The 18,544-nt window shown below is 49.8% G+C and overlaps 1 long non-coding RNA gene across 2 annotated transcripts in view; it reads right to left on the reverse strand.

The window, feature by feature from the left end:
* Window positions 1-18,544, reverse strand: part of LOC311579127 — a 204,250-nt gene that overhangs the window by 65,903 nt on the left and 119,803 nt on the right. For both annotated transcript variants that reach the window (XR_014773061.1, XR_014773062.1), the window contains exon 2: window positions 10,001-10,046. This is a non-coding gene — a long non-coding RNA (uncharacterized lncRNA). The remainder of the gene's footprint in view (window positions 1-10,000; window positions 10,047-18,544) is intronic.

Below are 18,544 nucleotides of genomic sequence, written 5' to 3' on the forward strand. Positions count from 1 at the left end.
CACTTGAAAGAACAGGCTTTATGTATGTTGGGTATTCGCCCACCGGTCACCCTCCGGTGCCTACTTGTGGAGTTTATTGTGTAGACAAAGTCACGGTTCTGGTGCTAAGCTTGACAGGCCCTAGCTACCCCTGTGAAAATGAAATGCCTGCTGGAACTTCTAAGCGGTACCTTACCCAGCAAAGGAATGTAGGAGGCTGAATCAAGTGAAAGGCTCTGAAATGAGATTATCCTGGATTATGCGCATAGGCCTCAGATGCGATCATAAGTGCCCTTCTAGGAGGGACGCAGAGGGCAGGAGAGTGACCACAAAAGCAGGAGTGTGGCTGATGTAACTACAAGCCAGAGAACGGCAGCCAGCACAGGATGCTACCAACAATTCTCCCTGTCCTCACTGGCCATCTGAGCTTAGCTTTCAGGGTCCTGTTTCTTGAGACCTGTCACCTCCCCCTCCCCCCAACCCAACCCTTCTCTCCTCACACTCTCTATCTGGAATCCAAGCCAGGGGTTCCTTCTGCAATTCAAAGTCACTACTGAGCCACCCCCCTAGTCCCAGAGGTCTCATGGCAGACTGCTGGCCTCTCTAACTTTAAGAGGTGTATTGTTTTAAGTCACCGTGTGTATATAGGGTATGTTACATCAGCCTAGGAAATTAATACAGTCGAGGAAAAAATCCTTGCCACAAGGATTTGTCTTCACGCTCTTGTTCCATAGCAAGAGAAAGGAATACACGTCAGAAACATCAAAGAAGGATAACAATAGCCCTGCTAGAGCCGTAGACTGAACTATTAACCATATGAACCACAAGAGAGCCTTACATTACTACTGACAATGAGTAGACAGAGCAGGGCTGGGCATGGTTTGGATGTAGCTACTTCTGCGACTGCGTGCTGCAGACTTGTTTGAAGGGTGCTATGGAAGTTAAGGGTGGTTGGATCCCTCGCTATGGGCACAGAAACAGGACTATTTATCAGAGAGGGGCCAAGCAGAGCCAAGGCAGGCATACCTGTGTCTGGCCGGCTATGACAGATGGCCAGAGACTGGTGGTTTGGGACATCAGGATTCATCCTCTGAGAGTCCTCAGGGTCCGAAGTCCAGAGGCAAGGCCTCAGGCGGGAACCTGGACAGCATCTTTCTTCCTAGTTTCCTGGGTTGTCCCTGACTTTCCTCCAGCTTCCAGATGCTTGTGTCCAGTCCTTGTCTCCACCTGCCTGTCACCCACTTGTCTTGTCCTCTTCTAAAGACAGGCCACCGGATATGGGAGCCACCTAAAATTTAGGGTGACCTCATCTCAAGAGCCTTAACGAACTGCATCTGCTTAGACACCCTTTCTGAGTAAGATCATGTCTGAGGTTCAAGGTGGACATGGGCTTTGAAAATAATAGGCCGGGCGGTGGTGGTGCACACCTGTAATCCCAGGTTCGAGGCCAGCCTGGTCTACAAAGTGAGTCTAGGACAGCCAAGGCTACACAGAGAAACCCTGTCTCAAAACAAGCAAACAAAAACAAAAGAAAAATATTACATGTGAGAGCCAGGGAACAATTTGTAGGAATTGGTTCTCTCCTCCTGCCACGCTGCCTGGAGGCAAGAGACTTTACCCACTAAACTGTCTGTTGGCCTATACCTTGGGTTTTTGCATGGGCAGTGCTCAAATGCTACAGCAGGCCTTCAGCTCTGACTTCCATCTGTCTCTCTAGCGAGTTTTCTACTTTCAATGCTGGGGCTAGACCCCAGGGCCTTGTGCGCACTAGGCAAGTACCCTACCACTGGTACGCACCCAGAGTCCCTCTGTTTGCCTCCTCAGGAGTTGGCAACCTGAGTGTGCAGCCTCAGGAATGACAAAATTCCCCCATCATCAAATTGTTCAAGTGGAAAGCACCTCTCAGGGAAGACTTTAAGAATACTATGGTCTGGGTGGGAGCTGGGAATGGCTGATGGCCAAAATCTGATTTTATGAGAGCCAGGACTGTACCCAAGCTACTCTACACAAAGCGAGCACTAGTGTGATGCCTACTTCCTACAATGCCAGCTCTCCCCACCTTCAATGGCCCTGTGGATCCCTGCAAAGTAAAATAAACCAGGAAAAAGGAGATGCCAAGAATTTGACTTTTCCTACGATTGATGGTGATTCACGAAGCACCTTCTAGGCATGTTGGGTGCTGGGATAAAATCCGATGTGCCTGGGTGACTCTGTCTTCCTTGATGGTGAGAAGGTGACCCACTGGGACAATTCCCGGGGTGGGAGCAACTTGAAGCAGCACCCCAGCAATGATGCAGACCAAGAAAGAGACCTGAACTCACTGATCTCCACGTGGTGCCTTCTACAGGGTCTCTTAGGAATCGCTCCTAGAGGGAGCCCTGGGAGCTCTTTCTCCCGCTGCTCAGCCCTTGAGGAAAGGAAACAGAGGACCCAACAGGCAGGCTGGCTGCTCCTGTGAAGGCTCAGACAAATCACACCCACCTGACTTATCAGCTGTGGGAGGTAAAGAAGCCCTTAAGCCCCAGGTGGGTGCCGGTAAAGCCACCCTCCCAGGGAGCCCAGACCTCAGGCCTTGCTAAATTGACTGCTAATCACCATAAGCACCCTGGTGCTGCATCCTCCATCTGGGTGGCCCTTAGCCACTCCCAAGCCTTGTCACAGGCTGGGTGATCTCAGCCGGCCTCACGCACACCATGCCGATAGGCAGGACGGGGCCATATCTTTCCCACTTTACAGATGGGGGGGGGGGACGCGGCTCTGCCAGTGAGCGAAGCAAGTTGATGGGTTGCTCGGTGCCCGTGGCCACCCAGAAGCATGGACCCCGTCCCTGGCCCAGTGTTCCTCTAGCAGCCCAGTTGGGCAAATGGCTTTGGAGGACTTTGCAGCGGTAGCCACAAATACCGGGATACGTGTCTTCCCTCTGGCCCTAGGGCTTCCTTTATGGGCCTCAGGGAGCCTGGGTAGCTAAAAGTGCCCCGCCAGGCTTCCTCCTCCTGTCTAGCAATATGGACTTGGAAAGCAAGACCCTGGCAGTAACAGGCATGGCTGGTGCCCAGGCTGGGCCTCCCCCAAAAGTGGCAAGGCATGTCATTTGGGATCTGAGAGAAGCCACTCCATTCTGTACTTTTCCAGGCATGGAGAAAGAAAGGATTAGGCGGAGCTGATCTGAACCCCCCCCCCCCCCGCCCCCAACTCAATTTCCACCAAAGCTTTCCCAGGGCATGGCCATTCTCCATCTGCCCTCCACCAACTCAAGTGTCTCCAGAACAAGACGAACATGACCTTCTTGTGGGGCCGCATCATGCCCAACCCTTAGGTGGGGTTGGCTGGGTTGGATACGTGTTGGTGGGGCCTTTAGGTTGATCCAGCCCAAGTCTCCCCAAACCCTTCACCAGGCCGGACCCAGTCCTGGAAGCGGAGTTATAGAGTTTGGCACCTGCCTGGCAGAATGAGGCTGGGCCAGCCCCTGCATGGGAGACACTGAGAAGACCAGCTCCTGGCACCTGACCTCACAGGGGGTCTGAAACAAGGGGCTGTCGATCCCTCCTCAGCCCACTCCTTGTGGTGTCTGTACCTGAAGCGATGCTATACCCCTAAAGGACTTGTCTGCATTTGGGGGCCGGGTGGAGAGGAGCCCCAAGAACGTGAGGGCGACTATCTGCAAGCTGCCTCTAGCCTCTGTGCTGTGTTCTCATGTTCCCATGACACCCTTACTGGCAGCGTTAATAACTAACTTGGTCCCAGACAGGTGCTGGCGGCCTGGCCTTAGGAGTTCTCGCTCAGGGTTGGAAGTGAGTCATTTCCCTTTTTTATAGTCTGCTAGCTGACTGAGTCACCCTGAGCCGACCCTTTCACACAAGCTCTCCTGGCCGTCTCACATGCAGGGCTCTACCTGAGACCAGCCTCCTTTCTAGGTCAGCGGGGGACGGGGGGTCCATGGGACTGGCCCTTGAAGTCTTCACTAGTTACCAGCTCTCTGCATGTAACCCTCCCCACCTGCCCCAACCTTGATCCCTCAGCTGGGACATTGACTGTCTGTCCTGAGGAGCCTCAGGAACTGTCTCAGAAACACAGGGCCTGCCTAACTGGCCGGTGCCATACCTGAGGCCTGAAGAGGTTGGTTGCATATTTGACCTTTACTCTAAATAGTGCTTTCAAGCCCCCCTCTTACCCTCTGCTTGAAATGAGCACAGAAATGGGGGGGGGGGCGCTTGTGGTATGGCTCAGTCAGTAAACTGCTTGCTCAAATGGGAGGGCCTGGCTTCACCTCTTCAGAATCCACGGAAAAAAGCCAGGCACAGCCTGGGTACCTGTAATCCCAGAAATGGTGGGATAAGTGAGACTGGCGGATCCCTGGGCTTCACGGGGCCAGCTAGCCTGAACTACAACCAAAGTTCCAGGCCAATGAGAGACTGATTTTCACACACAAAAGTGGAAGGGAAGTAAAGTAAAATGAAAAGGGCAAAGGTGCTTGTGACCAAGCCCAGTGACCCATGTCACTCCACCCACGCTCCCACAAGTTGCCCTCTGACCTCCAGGTGTATAACCCTCATGTATGTATATATGTATGTATGTGTGTGTGTATATATATATATATATATATACACATATATATGTGTGTGTGTGTGTGTGTGTGTGTGTGTGTGTATAAAACAAAACTAAAAAGGTGGGAGGCACCTGAGGCCCAACACCCAAGGTCAGTCTAGGAGCTCTGTGCCCATATTTGAACATATGTACCCCACGCACCATATAACACACACAGAAAACTAAGAACGGAAAGGTCCAGAGCTGATGAGCCAAAGATACAGCCCAACACGATGCAAATAGGTCGGTGCCACCACTCTCGAGAAAGACAGGCAGACAGCAAACTGAGTTCCCTACCTGAGCAGCTTTCCTACTGTGTGTCAAGGTGACCACTGAGGCCAAAGTGCCAGGTGTTCAGGAGGTGACTCTGGTGTGTAAACCTCTGCGAGAAACTTCCGATAAAGGCCTCCTGAGGGGAGGAGAATGCATGCTTTCCCAGGCAATCCTTGTCACGTGTTCCTATGTGTTTTTATTTAGTTTTTCATCCAATATATTTTAATCATGTGTTTTTTTCTTCTTCCAACTATTACCAGACCATTGTGGATCCCGACCTACTCAACTTCACGTTCTTTCTCTCTTTTTCTCTCCAAAGCCAGAGACTAAGAAGGGAAAAAAAAAAAAAAACTGACAGGGATGTTTTAAAAATGCCACCACCAACTAGTTAGGGGATCAGCTTTTTCTCTTATCCCACAAACTCCCTCTTGTGCTGTCTGGCCTTGTGGGACAGACAGGTAGGTCTCAGGGGGGACAGTGATTCAGGCAACTGTGGACTGACAATGAGAACAAATGAAAAAATTCCTTCACTCGGAGGTCAAACCCACAGCTGAGAGGTGATGGCTGGACTGTGCACTGGGTCGGTGCATTGTCTTATCAGTGCAGCCTTGCTTGGCCTTGTGGGTACGTTCCACTCGCTCTGCCCTCTCGGTGCCCAGCGCTATATTCCAGGGCTCTGAGTTACTTCCCCATCTCTCAGGTGTCACCGCCAAGTTTATCCCAGGCTGAGCCAGCTGTGGCAGCTGCAGGTGGCTGTCTCCCGGGGAGCCCTGGACTTCCCACACAGCCTTTTGAAATACGTCTGCTCCCGCTGTGGCTTCTGCTTGCCCTCCCAAGGGTGAGGGGAGGGCCTTCTGCTGGGCCACACGTCTTACACATACCTTCTGAGACAGCAGCCAGCCTAACTGTGGCCATCACACTGAGGGTCCACATGCCAGGAGGGAGACCCCACCCCTAGAGTTGGCACAGGTCTCCAGTGAGTCACCAGCCCTGATCTGTGACCATGATGTCCCAGGGGACAATGGGAAGCTTAGAGAAGAAGCTTGATGCAGGGACACTAACCGCAGTGACTCACGGCTGCATCCCATGGGCAAGTTCCATCTGCAAGTCCCTGGGTTAACACCAGGCCCCGGATGAGCTCATCCCTGTACTAAGGATACCTGCTCCGGCTCCCAGCTTTTCCCTCTCAACTCCCCGACTCAGTAGAAGTTGTCATCTGAGTGGCAGCTTCTCCTCGCACAACACACATGGTGGATGGAGCTGAGGAAAGGGCATGACCTTTCGGGGTGTCAGATTTTTCATCCGTTACAACAGTCTTTCCTCTTGTTGACACCACTCAGGAGTGTTGGGGGGCTAAGGGGCAGTGATGTCACAGTTCTTTGAAAGGAAGTAGGCAAAGCCAGCACGCTAATCCTGTAAGATTACTGAGGCAGCAGGGCAAGGCTCTGCCTGGGGAGGTGTCCTCAGGAGTTGCCCAGAAACACACCTGGCCTTGGCCTTGGTAGGAACACACAGGCAAAGATGCCTCTCTCCCACTCCAGGCATTTTCAACAGGGCACCTGTGTTTCTGAGGCTTCACCAGGATCAGCAGCTAGTTCTTCCACTAGGGACACAGACACAGACACACAGACACACACACACATAGACACACACACACACACACACACACACACACACACACACACACACACTCTGGACAAATGCCTGGTGTCCATCTGAGACACCAAGCATTCACTGTCTTATGGGCTCAGCTTCCATGCCACATGGACACATTCTCTGAAAGACCCTCTGTATGCAATGTGAACCCCGGAGCACTCTGAGCCTGCCTCTCCTTTACAGCTGTTGCGGTGTGATGGCTGACTTCATTCATCTCCACAACTGTCAGGGTGCATGTTCTCAGAGGGAAAGAGCGTGATGAGAGGAAGACATAGTACTGCGAGACAGGGCAGAGGCCTTAGGAGTCCACACAGGAGCACTCTCAGGACTGTTAGCTCCTCTGAGACCCGATGGCGTCACTGTCAGGTGGCCCTAGGACACACCTAGCACCCACCCCTGCTGGAAGCCATCCAGAACAAGAGGACATGGGCATTGAGTCTCTTTCCTCTCACTTATGTTCCCATTTCTTTTGCTGTTGGGAATGCAGGTAGGTGTGTGTGTATGTGTGTGTGTGTGTGTGTGTGTGTGTGTGTGTGTGTGTGTGTGTGTGTGTGTGTGTTCTTATTAAGGCCAGACCCCAATGCCAGAGGTGACTCCAAATTCAGCAGTGGTGGAAGTTTCTGAGATGCGACCAGGGCCTTCTGGCTTTTGAGCTCATCAACAGCATCACTATCATTCTGGATATGACAAGACTGGAGGGAGATGGGCACATCTGTATCACCATCACCACCACCCCTCCCAGTTTAGAATCTCTCTTCCCAGCCACCTGCTCCTCTGGACTTCTATACCAGCCCCTGCAAAAGGGGCCTTGGGAGGGAAAGTCAAATCCTAGCACACACGTCATTCAAACCCCTTCCAGAGCTGCTATGGCCCCTGAAGGCTCTTCCTGGTCTGGTCTGGTCCTCTTGTGCACCAGCCCTGAGACCCCACCACATCTGCTCTGGGTTCTCAGATCCACCTTGTGTTTCCCTGACCCTGCTTCCGTCCTTTGTTGTGACTGCCCCCTCTGTCCCCAGGGCCTTTCCCTAAGGCATGCATCCTCGGTCCCCTCTTTCAAGTACCCATCTCCCTTTAAGGAACACTGCAACCTGCCTTCGCTCACTCCCTCCAACTGCACTGCGCTGCATTTTCTGGCTCTATACTGTTCTGTAATCCCATCAGCTGCGTGTGTGCTATACAGTTGCTTGCCTATTTTACTGGTCATCACCTGCACTCTCCCTAGTAGAAGGCAGGCTCCATGAAAACAGGCTCGCCCCTGTTTTGTTCATTCCCCTGACTCGTGTAGTCTCAGCGATGGCAGACATCAATGGATCTCTGCTAAACGAATGAACAAAGAATGGAATTACGGCCATTCAGGCCTGAGGAAAAAAAAGCTACATCTTAGGGGACACTCTGGTGTTGTGTTGAGGAGGAGGCCTGAGGATTGATATAGGGCAAGAGTGCTGGTTTCAGGAAGGCTGTACCCACAGTTTGCCTGGAAATCCCCTCAGGTCACTTATTAACTATCCCTGACCCCAATATGCACACAGCCCTTTAGTTACCAAGCCCAGACAGCAGCTAAAAAAAAAATTATTTCAACAACAGTCACTTAGCAAGGTTACACTTCCATCAGGGAGCCCGCTGTCATCCAGACACCTTTTCAGTGCCCCTTGGATCCCCAGATGAAAAGTGAAGACTTGGAACTGGGATGCATAGAGCCAGGAACAAGACGCTCTTCCACACCTACTGCCTAGAGGCCAAAGTGAGGAGTTGGAAGCAGCAGCACAGGTGACACCCTGAAGGGCCAAGTGAAGGAGCAGCCAGCCGCATGGGACATGGGAGGTTATAAGCTTTATGAAGGCAATGCTCACGGATGATGCACGAGGAAAGGAAGTAGGGTTGCAGAGAGCAGAATCTTGTCTTGTTGGTAAGATGCAAAACAGGGGGACCAATGGGACATAAGATGCTGTATCCATGGAAACGTGGATGCTGGGACAATAAAAGACAAGTAACAATGGATTTCTTAAAGGCATCAAGTAACTATGGAATATTGGGTTTAAGAAAAAGACTTAAGGCTGGGCCCTGTCTTTTTTCCCAGCACTTGAGAGGCAGAGGCAGGTGGATCTCTGTGAGTTTGAGGCCAACCTGGTCCACAGAGTGAGTTCCAGGACATCCAGGGCCACACAGGGAAACCCTGTCTTAGGAAGGAAGGAAGGAAGGAAGGAAGGAAGGAAGGAAGGATGGATGGATGAAGATGCAAAGAAGATTATTTTAGGAGGCGAGACTGAAGCCCTCAGAGTAGAACACATCATGTGTACCTCATCTGCTTCTCCAAAACCCAAAGCCAGAGGGGCATCCGGGGGGAGGGAGGAGATGGCTTGGAGAGGGCTCTCTTTGTACTTCCTGGAGTCTGCACACTAGTAGACCTTGGCTCTGCCCTAGTTCATTTGGTTACTGATCCTCCCAAGAAGCAGGATGTACCATCGCCATCTCACAGAGGAAACCGAAGCTTCGACATCTATCCCCAACCAAATGCAGAACTGGCCAGATTGAAGCAAGAAAAACTACTCCCACTTGCCAAGTGATGCATCTGTCCCAGGAACCATGCAAAGTTCCAGCCTGCCCTCCTCCCATGGCCTGACCAGGTCCAGCACTCCTTTCCCCAGGCTCTGTAGGAGACACAGGGATGACCTGGTGTCTCTGGTCAAACCTACCCATATTCTGAGCTTCCCACTTAGGACCTACTGCTGAGATTTATAGCCAGACTTGCTGTAACCACACTGGATGGAGGAGTCTAGACAGCTATGGGCAAAGCCACCTCTTGGATAAAGGGAGGGGCCTTGCGTTCTACATCCAGCATTATTAGGACCAGACTTGGGTCGGCAGCTTTCCAGAACATTCTGAGCTCCTGTTTAATCCCGAGGGAAGTCTCTGCACTCGTGAAGGGCAGCAGGTGTGATCCACCTGTTGCCTACCTCCTGTATGTGCAGGCTTGGGGTCACCTGCCTGGTGAGTCTTCCCACATGCTGCGAGCCTGTCTCTGCAGTGAACTCTGTAAAGGACAGGCATCAAGGCCCTGTCTTGGGGGGGGGGGGCTTCCACCATGCAAAAGGGCAATACAGAACAGCTACAAAGCGGACCTGGCTTTGAGTCCTGACTGTCTCCCAAAACCCACTTCATGTTAGGCATGTGACCATAACTCAATTCCCTTGTCTGGCCTTTGGGCATACTGTAACCCACCTGCTACAGTTATGAGAGGTGTGAGCAATTGTGTTAACCTGAGTGACAGTCAGGAAAGCACAGAACACAGCCCTGCCTGGTTTAACTGCATGCTATATTTTTAGCTGCCTAAGCCTGCTCCAACAGCAAACTGCAAGACCCCTGCCTACTGCCTGTGCTCGGGCTAGACACGCAGAGGTGTAAGGGATGTGTCCTGCACCAGGGGTATACAACGAAACATGACTCCAATCCTGAAAGCAAAAAGAACAGAAGGGATAAAGCTGTACCAAAACAGCCATGCATAACTTACCTTTCTCTTGTCCTCGTTCGACACTGGCAGAAACCTCTGGTTTCACCTGAAACAATAAGAGGAGGGTTAACTCTGGAAGGAGGGAGGGCGATGCTGACCATACCATTGTTAGACTCACCAAGTGATGGGGGTGAACCCTGAATGTCAGGCCTTTTAGGGACATGGGAACTTAAGGATTATAGCTACAATTCATTCATTCATCCATCCATTCATTCATTCACTTGTTCTTTTGTGAAACGTGCATTCACCATGTAGCCCAGACTGGCCTTGAACTCATGCACCTTTTGCCTCAGCTTCCAAAGTGCCAACATTGTAAGCACGAGCCACCTCACCTGGCTGACAGTTGCTAATCATTCTTTAATATGCACTAAAACTAAGATTCAGAATAAGCCCACTCAACTAGGTTTTAGGGTCATGACAAATTCAAAACTACTTCAAAAGAAATGCGTTTTTCTAAAAAAAATAATAAACTAAACCTAGAATTAACTAAATACAGATGTTACAATGGGTCCTGATCTTTTTTCAAGTAATTAACAGTTAGCCTTGATAGAAAAATAATGGATGGCTGAACACTGAGCTGCCCTAGTTTGAGTGCTACCTGTCATGTGTATGCACTTGTATGTACTTATGTATGTTCATTCATATGTGTGCAGATTCATGCCACATGCAGGTACACATCTGCGTGTTCATATAAGTGTGCATTTATATGCTGTATGCTGTTATCTGTCAGTACTCCCAGCTCCCAGCTTTTTAAAAAAATATATGGTTCTGAGCGAGGTGTGGTGGCACATGCCTGTAATCCCAGCATTCAAGGAGGCAGACAGAGGCAGACAAATCTCTGTGAGTTCGAGGCCAGCCTGGTCTACAAAAGCGAGTCCAGGACAGCCAAGGCTACACAGAGAAACACTGTCTCAAAACAAACAAACAAAGAAAAACACAGATTTGGGGGTTCCCATGCTTTCAAAGCAAGCATTTTACCAGTCCCTGACCGGACCTTTTATATGGACTCCTAGCCCATTCTTTTTGTACGTTGGACTTACTGTATGTCTGAGCTCATTCAACAGGATGGTGCATTTGTGCCATCAGGCTCCACACCCAGCCTCCACCACTCTCCAGTAAACATCAGTTTATATACGGCTAGCTGCTATGCAGTATGCATTCCCTTGTGGGTGTCTAGCAGGTGAGTTGGTTCAGGTAATTCCTGAACAAATGTGCAGGTATCAGCAGAGTTGCTGTTGTTGTTGCTGTTAAAACAGATATTTAATCTTTAAATCCGGCCTCTGTTCAATCTAATTCAGACACCAGGAAGAGTCGCATTTCAAAGGGTGTTTAAAGATAATAGCCCCATTCTAAGCCTCCCCATCATTAGGCTCAAAGAAATCACTCTAGACCCTTAGGTTGGCAAATGAAAACAGAGAGCAGACAGACAGGAGGGGGAAAAGAGTACAGTCGGACTTGAAACGCAAAACTGGTAACCTTCAATACAAGGGGAGGAATTGTGTGAGTGGCTGAGTGCACATTCACACATCCCCACTTGGGGTTCCTGAGTTCCTGAGGACTGGGGGGGGGGGCCGTGGGGGCCCTGCAACCAGCCCCATCAGCCAGTAGGTCAGATGGAGGAGGGGGAGGGGACCTTTTGCACCACACAGCCTCTCCAGTGACATGTCTGTACGGCCTGCATTCCACTCTCACGTCCATGAACTTAGGCAAGGACCAGCCTCGGGCCTCAGATGCAATAGGCTCTGCATCCTCAAGTTCCTGGGGATGTGGGTCTGTATGTTTTCGTGAACACATGTACAGAGGCCAGAGATGAAACTCAAGTGTCATACTTCAGGAGTCAGGCACCTTACTTTTTGAGACAGGGCCTCTCACTGGGACCCTGGGGCCCAGGAATTGAGGCGTGTTTGTTGAACAATGAGCTTTAGGGAATCTTCCTGTCTCCACCTTCCAAGCACTGAGTTTATAAAGGCTTTATACATGGGTGGCGGTGCTGGGGATTGAACTTGGATCCTCAGGCTTACGTACCAAACACTTCATCACCGGACCTATCATCCCAGCCCCCTGCAATAGGTCCCTGACTGTGGGGCAAAGCAAATAGACCATTTGCGCCCAGAAGAACTGTAGTACAGCCGTAACCTCACTGGCCAACTGAGCAGAAATAGAAAACTCCTTCCCAGGAACTGAGCAAAGCTGCAGGCTCCCATGCACCTCCCTCGCATGTGGAACAAAATTCTATTCCTGCTTTCTGCAAAGTGGCCCCCACATCCACCCATCTTCAGTTTATTATTAGGTAGAACACACCCCATAAACTCATTCAAACTAAACCGCAAATGAATAGAAACAGTGTTAGCTTTGCCCCTCCCTCTGGTAGAGGGCAGAATTAATTTTAACATGAGGCCATCTAGTCCTCACACTGCCCCGTGAAGTCTCACTTCAGCCTGTTTAATCAAGGGGAGAGGAGGGAGAGCAGTGGGTCAGAACCCTGGGCTGGGGTCTTCTGGAAGTTTCACGGCTGGGGAGTGTTCTGGAGAGGGGAATGGTTCCTCTTCCCCTAAACTTCTGTAAGATCGTACTGAGACCTAATCCCACGCCGGTGGTCCTGACTGGTGTCCAGCGAGGCCTGGGTACTGGGGGGAAGCCTCCTAGAATGTCTTAGTGATTTTGAGGATCTGCTGGAGGTGTGGCTAAAGGGAATTCAGGGTGCATAGGTGGCCACATGAGAATCTACATCTAAAATTATATCGTGTGTGTGTGTGTGTGTGTGTGTGTGTGTGTGTGTGTGTGTGTGTGTTTGTGAGAGAGAGAGAGAGAGACAGACAGACAGACAGACAGACAGACAGACAGACAGACGGAGAGCGCAGGTGCAAAGCTGCCATGATGTGCATGCCGGTTTACAGAGGCCGGAGAACAATTTCAGGCACCGGTCTTCACCGTCCACCTTGTAAGAGACAGGGTCCCTCACTGCTCACCTGCCCTGGAAACCAGGCTAGCTGACCCACAAGCTTTCACCAATCCTCCACTCACTGTAGAGCACTGGGATCTGGAGGCCTGCACTACTGCATCTGGCTCTTATACGGGTTCAAGGGATCTAAGCTGAAGTTCTTGCTCCTGTGTATCAACAAAGGTTTGTACCCACTGAGAAATCTCCACAGGCCAGAATATGCAAGACCGGGAGTCCTCAGTACATAATGAGTAAGTAGCTTGAGTTTAGAGACACCTCACCTCCCACACTCCCAGGAACTCAGGCAAGCCACCCAAACCTCTCTCTGGCTGCAGCTCCCCTTCTGGGGACTGTGGGGGACTAGGTCGGCAGGAGGTTTGGGCTCACAGCCCAGGAGACCCATCTCTAGGCAGCTGGGTGTCTCAAGAGACCTTTGCTTCGCCCTGTCCCTAGCATGTTGCCTAGAATGTACCCCAGGAGCTCCGCTGAGCTCCGCACGTACTTCCTACTGTGCCAGCATGGCCCTTCTGCCCCTTTCCTGTGGAGGACAGTGGATGGACAGGGCTGGGTGGGACACTTCAGAAGCAGGCCAAAGAGCAGAACACAGCAGACAGGCTCTCATCACAGCTCTCTTCTGCCCACCCCTTGCAACTTCAACCCAAATCAGCTCCTTCATGACCCCTTCATATGCTCAAACCATGTATCATGTGAAGATGATTTTTTTTATTATAATAAGTAAGAACTATCCAATTGGAGTGACTTCTACAAAATAAGCCAAGAAGCTCTCCTGAGGCCACAGCACTGAGTCCCATTTCCAGAACCTCCTCTGAGGCCAACACATCCACCAGGCTTACGGTTACTGTTACCGATCCACAGAGATGCTCTCATGTCTTTCAAAACCAGAGCAAGTGATTGTCGTGGTAGTAGCGGTCACAGTGACGCTTATGTAACAGTCCAGCCTGGGCCCTAGCCATCCGCATGCCATTATAACTTTTAATATTTTTTATGGTGGAAGGGAGCTATAAAATCCTGAGAGCATGACCATCACAACTCTATCCTAAAAAAAAACCTGCTTCTCTCCTCTCTCCAAAGTTGGTGGGCTTTGCTGAGACGCCTTGTTGATCGCCCCACTGTTGCTTCTTAGAGGGATCCTTCTGGAAGATGCCTGTTCCAGCCAGGAACCTGGTCCCTACCATGGCTTTGCATGGGATTTACCCTTTTCCCTGTAGTTCCATTTAAAACTCCCCTGTTTTATCATAGGCAAGTACCCCCCTGGGGGGGGGGGGAGCAGCTTTGCACCTTACTGGATCCATCTGATCACAGAGCCCACAGTAGCTGCCACCCCCACCTGTGTGTGGGATGCTAAGCCTGACAAGAGGGACTTCCCAAGTCCAGGCACAGACAGGCAGGCAGGCAGGCAGCCCCTGCAGCACAAACACCAAGCCGACATCACACTCAGGCCTATAAAAGATAATTATACAATCTCATCTGGCAAATTAGGGTTCAGAACTCTCTAATTCTCACAATGAATCCGAGGGTTGGATCAGCAGGAAGAATTAACCTAGACCTTTATTGGGATTCGCCCCTGGGTCAGGATTAGGCTTCATTTATCTCTTTTATTTTTGGACGGAGGGAGGTTAGAAGGGCCCTCTTCTCCTGCCTGCCCTCCCCACACTGGCCAGGCCCGGCTTTCAGAGGAGCCAGCTGCCTAGAGATCATCCCACGACCTGCCCAATCCAGCCACACGCAACTCGAGCAGCAACCAGGAGGGCAGCAGTGATGCACACATGGGTGGAAAGATGTAGAATTTTCCACAGGAAAGAAAAGGCTGGGGCACCCCCACAGAAGGAGCCGATTAGTAGACGCTAACACAATCCAAGGTCAGCAGATGGATTGACCTTCCCAGGTAGCCCTTTATCTCCTATTTATTCCAATCAGCTCTGCAAATCCACTTGTAGAGCACACATGTACACGCACATATCTAGACCCCAGCAGCAACACAGGATGGGTCAATACTAGCTCTTAGGACCTGGGTCCTTATGTCATTACATAGCTAGGTCACTAAGGCATTGGTACCCAGATGCACGGGCTTGTTGGGTCTGTGCATCTGGGCATCAATTCCTTCGTCTTACAAAAGCAAGCATTATTGCAGAATGAGATGGGGGGCCCTGTTCTGAGTCAAACTCTTCAGTCCACCCAGACAGGACAACGTGTCCAGGGCTTCAAAGTCAAGGCCTCCGTCATGGAGAAAGAACTCACACCTATACTCTACCAGGCTGTCTCTGGAAGACTGTTAGAAAACAACGGTTGTGGTGCATGCAGTGGCAGAGGCAATTTCCCCTAACTTTAACGTGCTCTATCCATGAACTTAGTCCCCTGTGCCTCTATCAGATCAGCTTGGCTAAAAGACCAGGGTGACTTTCCAGGTCTGCATGGGGAGGGGATGGCATTTTGTTCTTCATGACGGCATGGGAGCAAAGCAGTCCAGTTTGAACCAGGGTTTACAGTCTGTGGCCACACTCACCTACCTAAAACATATATTGATAGGTACTGTGGTCCCTGTGTGTAAGCGCGTGCCCGTATGCGTTTGTTCTAAGTTACAGCAGTGAAAGCATGCTCTTTCCTGTGCTTAGGCCATGAGGAGTCTAGGTGGTCCATTTATGAGCTGTGAACAGGAAGACAAGAGTGCACAAAGGTAGTGTCGTCAGCCGGATTACGACCACTCTAGGGCTCTAGCAAAATCTTCGGCTCCAATCCACTATGGTGGAAGGCAAACATGTACTCATTTGGAAAGAGATAACAACACGTGCCCTGAAACAGCAAGACTGTGTGGTCTTAATGAAGGGAAAGGGGCAGTTGGTGACACCCGCTCCCTCTAAAGTGCCATCTGTCATTTCAGGGTCAGAGAGAAGGAAGGGCAGGCAGGTGCGCAAGGAGCCAAGAAAGATGGTCAGGACAGGGACGCCCAACATGCTATCACCTCGCCAACGCTGCCTCGCCGATGCTGTCACACACTGTATGCATCCCGGAGGCAGAGCGCTCAAGGGCAAACCCTTAATGTGACCACCAGCTAGCTGTGTCACTTTGCGTATCTTCTTGGCATAATTTCCTCCAATTAAAGCACAGGGGGAGGAGTGTTACAGACCCTGCCCCCTGTACACCCTCCACAATTATAATTCTTATTTCCTTTCTTTCTTTCTTTCTTTCTTTCTTTCTTTCTTTCTTTCTTTCTTTCTTTCTTTTTCTGGCATTACTGGAGATTGAACCTAAGGCCTCATGAATACAAGGCAAGAGCTCTACCACTAAGCTACAACCCCAGGTCTCATAATTGTTATTTTTCAATAGAAAAGATGTTAAGATAGGATCCTGCTTGTTTTTCTATTGTAGTAAATTAAATATAGTCAGTGCTTTTGTATGTTCCCTATCACATAGTAATAAATCAATAAGTGCTATCTATTTCTATTATTATAAATACTTCAGAAAAGCACAGATTATTAAAATGCTGACTGAGAAAGCAAGAGGTCCCCTTGTTTGTCCCTGGGTGTTAAACTGATAGGTGACTTGTTTTCTCATTTTTGTATATCTAAAATGATTGGGACATTGCTTTGTGAAGAAAAATAAATCCTACTATAATATTAAAAAATAATAAAAATGAGGTACATACTGTTCTAAACTAGACATAAAACAGTAGATGCACCTTTTTAAAAAAAAAAAAGGCATAAAATAGGGCTGGAGAGATGGCTCAAAGGTTGGGAGCACTGGCTGCTCTTCCAGAGGACCTAGGTTCAATTCCCAGCACATACATGATAGCTCACAGCTGTCTATAGCTCCAGATCCAGTTAAAACACCAATGAACATAAAACAAATGAATAAATCATTAAAAATAAAATAATAAAATAAGATAAGATAAAAAATAAAATAAAAGCATAAAATAGAAATTGCAAGATTCCTGGACACATCAAAAACAGCATGGAAGTCGGGGTCAGGATGCTGTGTGCTGGAGTCTAGGTTTTGGTTTGAAGAGAGTTGTGGAACGGGCTTTCTACTGTTGGGCCTGTGGTACCATTCAGAGAGGGACCAGGAGTCAGATGGCAGATGCCACTTAGCATCTCAGAGGCAGTTGGGATTGTAGGGACAGAGGCAGCCATTTCTAGTGAAAGAATCACTCTGTGTTGGCTTGAACTTGACCGAGAGTCCTGACCTAGTGGAGGACAGCCCACAGGGTAGAACCGACCTGCTCCACAGCATTTTCTAGATTCCTGTGCTGTGACAGAGATACCTGGTGATGGCTGTGTTTCTTGGTCTTGAACCTACAGGCACATACTTCTCGGTGTCTGTCACACATCCCTGGCTGGCAGCAGAGGACACACTCCCCTGACAGCTGCAGAGACCCGGCCAGGACGACTGAAAGGTCTGCACTCCACAGGACACAGACAAGATAGGTCGCAGATGGAGAGCCATCTTGAGTCCTCCCGCTAACTGGACAGGCCAACCCAGGTGCAAGCACGGGGTGATAATGAGAGGGCTCTCTTGGGACCCCCAACTCTGAAGCTCTGCCCCCTCCATGACACGTGGGACTTTCCCGGTTCCTCTTCCCGGAAGATGCCTTGAATCCCTGCTCCTGGTCTCTTTCCTAAGTCCCAGGTCGCCAGATGCCTGCAGAGAAGGCAGTCACCACAACCCCAAGTTCACCACCCCCAAACTCATGACCCAATGCCACCATTGATGGCGCAGGGGGCTCCCTGTTCTCTTTCATCATCAGATAGGAAACAGCCTTCTAAAGTCTGGTCCTAAGGGCATAGAGCCTAGTCAGCCTCAGGACGGGTTGACAATGGGACATTTCCATAGTAATAGTGTCACTACTGCGTGTTCACTATGCCTTTGTAAGCACTGCCCAGTTCCACTAACAAGTCACACCTTCCTTCCTCCTACGCTACTGTCACACCACAGAACATCCACAGACCTGCCAGAAACAGCCTGGCTGGGATGCCAGACTGCTGGAGGCCATGCGAACTGTGTCCTGTTCTTACTTTACCTGAAAAGTTTTCTTCTCTTATAAAAGCATAAGGGACCAAGGAAAAAAAAGCATTTTCCTGTTATCATTCCTTAGCACGTAAGTATTAAATTAGTGCATCCTTGGATTGATGCTAAAAATGTTTGGTTTTAAAATGACTGAACGTCATTAAAGGGGAAAAAAAAAAAGCAAAAAACTATGGGCTGGAGAAGTTGGCTCAGAGGCTAAGAGCACTGACTTTTCTACCAGAAGACCAAGGTTCTACCAAAAGACCACGGTTTGATTCCCAATGCCCACGTGGAGCTCACACCTGACTGTAACTCCAGTTTCAGGGGGATCTGACACCCTCAAGCAGATAGGCATGCAGGCAAAACACCAATGCAGGTAATATAAAAATAAATAAAATCCTTTTTTAAGAACAGAAAGAAATTATTAAATGAGTTTTTACTTTAGGTCAGGTCAGAACTTCTAGCAATTTTTAAAATGGCCCTGAACAGACTTCTTGTGTCTTGTATTACAACTTACATAAAACAGCATTCTTGGGACTGGCGGCCATAAATCAAAACATCCATCGATTCTAAAACTCAAT

Source organism: Acomys minous (genome assembly GCF_964271855.1).
Source record: "Acomys minous genome assembly, chromosome: 12".
NCBI lineage: Eukaryota > Metazoa > Chordata > Mammalia > Rodentia > Muridae > Acomys > Acomys minous.